Source organism: Notamacropus eugenii, chromosome X (genome assembly GCF_028372415.1).
Source record: "Notamacropus eugenii isolate mMacEug1 chromosome X, mMacEug1.pri_v2, whole genome shotgun sequence".
Lineage (NCBI taxonomy): Eukaryota > Metazoa > Chordata > Mammalia > Diprotodontia > Macropodidae > Notamacropus > Notamacropus eugenii.
Genome location: NC_092879.1, coordinates 92511385 through 92517448, shown reverse-complemented (window position 1 = coordinate 92517448; position 6064 = coordinate 92511385).

Genomic DNA, 6064 nt, shown 5'->3' with positions numbered 1-6064 from the left:
CCAACCAAAGTGTCCTCAATTGCTTACTCTTACCCCCCACATATCCAATCTCGTTATTTCTGCCTTCACATTCTCTCACACGTTCTCTTCTCTGCACATAGCTACCAATCATGATCAGGCCCTCAAAAACTCTCACTTTGGCTCTAACAAAAGCTTTCCAACTGTTCTCCTTGCTTCAATCTTATGCCCACTCCAACCTGCCTTCCATTCAGTGAACCAAAGGGATTTTCCCAAAGCACAGGTCTGGCCATGGCATTCTCCATCCCCCACCTCAGTAAACTCCAGTGGCTCCTCTATTTGGCAAACTTGACCCCTTCCTACCTGTCTATTTTTCTTACACTTGGATTCCTCTCGAAAGAATCTACCATTCAGCAATCCTGGCCTTGTGGCTGTTGCTCACAGAAAACCTCTTTCCCACTGAGTGTTCCACACCTGGAGTACTCTCTCCTTCCTTAGCGCCACCTCCTAGTTTCCCAACTTCCTCCAAGGCTTAACTCAAATCCCACTTTCTACAGAAGTCCTTTTCCCTTTCCCTTTCTCTCCCCCAAAATAGTCTTCCCTCAGAGATTCCCTCCAGTATACTCTGCATACAACTTGTATTTCCATAATGGTCTGCATATTGTATCTCTCATTAGAATGTGAGTTTCCTGAGGGCAGGGACCATGTTTTATTTGGTTCATTGGTTGTTTTTTCAGAGGGGGTTGCATTCATGTCCCTATCACGTTGCCCAGTGCCTGGCACAGAGAAAGCATTTAATAAATGTTTGTTGACTGAGTCCATGAGAGCAGCAATGGTGTAACCTCAAGTTGTATGTGTCCTTTGGCCCTTGGAGGCCAAGGAAGAGAAAGGCCTAAGTGTTGTATGTGCTGGCCTTTACTTGAATGTGATTTCACCAGAAATTGTGCATTTCAGAGCTGTGAATCTTCTTCCTTGTGTTTGTCCCCCTCCCCTCCCCATCCTAAAGCTGTTCTTGGGAAGGCCACCTTGTGGACAGGGTTTCAGTCTTGGTCTGTCGCCGGCTGCTTCTGGGGATCCTTTGGAGTCTCTAGGTGGCCCGTTTTCTTTGTCATTTCCAATTTTGGGATAATTCTCCTGTGATTTGGTTTGCTTGCTTGAGATGTTATTTCTTTCAGCAAATACCGATTCTTGCTGAAGTTACTGGAATGTACCATCCCCTATTTGAGGATGTCATGTAGTAGTTTCAGTCCTGTCTGACTCCTCAGGACCCCATTTGGGGTTTTCTTGGCAAAGATCCTGCAGTGATTTGCCATTTCCTTCTCCAGCTCATTTTACAGATGAAGAAATGGAGGCAAACGGGGGAAGTGACTTGTCCAGGGTCACACAGCTAGGAAGCATCTGAGGCCGATTTGAATTCAGGTCCTCCTGACTCCAGGCCCGGTGCTCTATGCACTCTAGCACCCTCTAGCTGCCTCCATTTGAAGATATCTCTCAGAATATCTCACCTATTCCCCTCCCCACCCCCATCTCTATCGTTTCCAGTGTTTTAGTTGATTTAGTTACTCTCTCAGTTTTGGGGTTGGTTTTTTTTTTTTAAATTTGAGCCACAATTTCCTTGAGTGTTTCTTCCCACTTGTTTTGCATTTTTGCTTGTTGGGGGTTTAGGGGGTAAGACGTGAGGAGTCTCACTGGTGCAACATTTTGTCCAGATGTCTCTTCTAGTTTCATCACTGACTCCTCTTCCTACCCCTGCCTTTGAAATGGAGATATCCCATAGTGCTCTGGCCTTAGCCTTCTGCTCTCCCTTGGTTGCTTCCATCACTCCCAGGGCTTCTTCCTTCCAAATCTAGCTCTAGCCTTGATTTCTCACCCATGGCCCGGACCAGCATTTCCAGCAGCCTAAATGGACATCTTCACCATCCAACCTAACCCAATATGCCCTTACCAAGGTTTAGAGTTGGGAGAGGTTGGTTCAGGTGTGAAAGAATTCACTTAGACTATTTTCTCCTGACTAAGGGGAGCTTTATTGACACAAAAGCAGCGGACTAACCCTGGAAAGACTAGCAATTTATAGAGGGATAGGGGCTTGTTTTTCTAAGGACAGGATAAAGGAGACAGGGGACATTCTATGACCCAGGATAAGGGAGACAAGGAATTTTATGGTTCAGGATAAGGGGGAAGTTTTATGGTATTCCAAGCTAAGGGGAAGAGACCTTAGGATGCCCTCAGGCTCAGGAGGGGGCTCATAAGGTATTGAAAAAGCAACCCTTAATATTAACCCTTAAGACACCATTTGTATCCACATCGCTACTATGTGCCAAGCATTCTGTCAGGCAAAACACAGTCTTTGCTTTGCCCATGAGGTCACATTATTTTGTCCTGCCAGAATCTTAAACTATACATGGCCAAGGCCTAACCCATTATTTCCTTTCCAATCAATGAAAAAGCATTTACTAAATGCCTACTGTGTGTCTGGCACTGTACTAGGCGCAGAGGATACAGGAACAATAAAAAGTAAAGTCCCTGACTCCAAGGAGCTTAAATTGTTGCTTTTTTCTGTCAATGGCACTCCTATTCTTTCTGATATTGACTAGAAACCATGGTTATTTCCTCTGACCCCTTCCTTCCTCTTGTTCCTCCTTACCTTATACATCCAACTAGCTGACAAGTCCTACTGATGGTACAGTCAGTTTCTCTCATCTATTCCATTCTTCCCATTCCCATAGCTGCTGCCAATAGACTCCAATCTTGTCCCCCTCCCAATCCCCTCACCCCTCGCCTTCTAACTAGCCTCTCCTTAGCTTGGTACCTTGGACCTCCATGTTCTGGCTCCCAAGTACTTTGGCAGCAGTCTCTCCCAATATCTCCCTCTTCCATAGACTATTCTTTAGATTAGTGGTGTCAAATTCAAAGAGAAAAGGGAGGCCACTTATATAAGAATCCCTGCAGGTAGTATATTGGCTGGGAAAACCACATATTAACATTATCTGTGTTCTACTGTATTTTTACATTTTGACAAGTTTGACACCTCTGCTCCAGACAACCAGACTCTCCCAATTCCCTCCACACATATCCTGTCTTTCTCCCAACCAGGTTCTATCTCTGCTTCTGAAATCCTACTAGTCCTTCAAGTCCCTGCTTGGATGTCCTTTTCTCCTGGTTACCAGATCATAGGCTCATAGATTTAGAGCTAGAGGAGATCTTAGAGGTCACTGAGGCCAGCTCCCATGTCATGTTATGGAAAACTGAAGCATAGAGATGTGAAGTGATTTTCCCCAGGGTCCCAAGGCAATAAGTATCTGAAGCAGGATTGGAACTCAGGTCCTCCAGTGCCCTCTCCACTATACTATGCTGCCTCTCAGAATGCTCATAACAGTTAGCTTCTACCTCTCTTGTATACTTAAAATCTACTTTATTTTATTGCTGTTCATATATGTCACCTACATATGAGCCTATGGCTTATAGATGGAGAACCGGAAGGGACACCTTAGAGGTCATCAAAGTCAACTCCTTCATTTTACAGAGGGAGAAACTGAGGCTGAGTGAAATGAACTGTCCAAAGTCACAAGGCAATAAATGGCAGATGAATCTATGTCCTCTGACTCTACCTCTCATACCCTTTCCACTGGACTACATTGCATCTCCCTAATTACACTAGAAACTCTTTAAAGGAAGGGAACTTGCCTTAATTTACCTTTGTCTCCCTTAGTTCTTAGTTTTGTACACAATGAGTACTCAACAAGCCTTAGTTCAAAGACACAGAATAAGTAGTTGCTCCATTTTTAGCAATGACCAGCCCGTGAGGCACAGGATTTAATTTTTGCTCTTATGTTCTTATATAGGGAGTTTTCCGGACCTTAGTCTCCTGCACTAAAACAAAGCCAGCTAGCCAGACCTAACCAGTCAGTCAACACACATTCATTAAACACTTGTGAAGTGGCAGACGCTCAGTACACTGGGGTACACAGAAAGACGAAAGCAAGGTCTCTGCCCTTCAGGAAGGGCTTTGGTTAGAGTGTAATTGTAATGGTTTCAGGCTATATTAGGCTAGTTGTAAACAGTTGCACCAGCCCTCTCAGCAGAGAGGTGGTAGGCTACAGGCACAGAGTGTTGCATACACACAGCATGAGTTGGCTTTGGTTAGCTGGTTTACTCATCCAACATGGACCTTCAATAGAACAGATTTCTTTTCCCTTCTCTACAACTTCAATCAGGTAGAAAGGGTGAATAATCAGTTGATTGTTGAGACTTTTCCCTAGGCCTGTATGATTGGGGATCAGGAAGATTGTTCTCAGTCTGGTACCACTACTCGTGATAGGAAAGGTTGGGACTCACAGTAGCTCCTTGTAATCTTAAGTATCAATTACAGTTGGACAGCAGGTCTTAAAAAAAATGTGCATTAAAAATAAGACTAAAAACAATTGTACATAATGATGAGAAAGAAGAAAATGAAAATGCTAGTAGATTTTCTGGAAGGGTAGCTGGAGCTGACTGCTACTATGTTCAGTACTAGGCTCAGTTCCCTAGTCTATAAAATGAACTGGAGAAGGAAAGGGCAAACCACTCCCATATCTTTGCTAAGAAAACCCCAAATGAGGTTCTGAAGTTGGACATGACTGAAACAGCTGAATAACCACAAAATCTGTTGGCTCGCTCTGATTTGTCACCATGGCTATGAGCACAACTCAACTGAAAAGTGAAAAGTGGAGGGTTTCACTTGAGACAACTCTGGGTCAAATGTCATCATGCAAGCCTACTGGATGGTCTAGGCAATTCTGGGGCCCTTGGGAACCAGGGCTTCTCAGTCTTGATACATGATTTTGGCATGATGAGGTTAGACAAACATGTTCCAAGTTATGATATCTCATCTGGGCTGTGAGAAGACACTTACATAATTTATTCTTCAGAATTTTGTTCAGTCCTGATTTTTTAGCAGACGCTGGACCAGAGATAAGGGAAAAATAGGAAATAATGGTTCCATTGCATTTCCCCTCTCCCAGAATGATAACGTACCAGAAGGGAAGCAGGCCATATTAGGAGAATTTTTCAAGTTCTTTGAACATCACAGTCAAAAATCCCTCCTTCAATTTCTTATCATCCAATTTATCTTCACTTCTCTTTGGCTCCTAAATCTCAGGCTTGGTATATGCTCATCGCATTCTGTGAGCCTCTTAATACAGCTGATTGCAAGTAATCTCTAGAGGCTGCACAGGCTGAAAATAGAAATAGGTTTGAGAACGATTTATATCAATTCCTAAACAACAGTTCTGGAGCTCATTATCATTAAGCACATTTTCGCATCTAAAATCACCTTTGTGGAATAGATGCCATGGTTTTTCACCCCACACCTCTGGATGCCACTGGGCTAAGGCAAAATTCGAGGCTAACCTCCTAAGCACCTAAGTGGGTCAGAGAGCTGAGCACGGAAAACCTTTCTTACATAATCCATAAAGAAAAAGCAGTGGCAGTCAGCTCCCAGCATTCGAATTGGGCTCTTCAGCGGGCAATATACTCATTTTAGAATTCTCTAGTACAGCATCTACATTTATTCCCAACTATTTAGAACCAGAGTAATGCAATTGGAAGCCATTGGTCACATGGCCAAAGCCTTTTCCCGATGGCAGGAGAGGCCTGGATTTGGGTCTTTCTGTTCTCACTTGACTTGAGCTGGGGTTGGTTTCCTTTTAAATTAATTTTATATACTATGTGCCTATTAGTGGGAGAATGGCTGAACAAACCACGGTATATAGATTCAATGGAACACTGCTTTGCAACAAGCAATGGCAAATCTAAGGAATTCAGGGAAATCCAGGAAGAATGATCAGGACTGAAGCAGGGTGAAGTGAGCACGTAGAGGGGGACAAAGACCAGGACCACAGTAATGTAAACAAAGGAAGGGAACTTCTTTTTACGTTAAATGTGATTTCAGACTGATCTTAGTGTCAGAGAACAGAAAATGAAAGCTGCCTCTTTCCTGTCAGAGGAAAGGCCCACCATGGGAGCCAAGAGTTGCAGACCCTCACTGATTGGCTATCTTTGCTGACCAGGTTGAGGGGTTGAGAAGAAGGATCCTATCTGCAAATGACTGATGTACAAACAAAAGGCA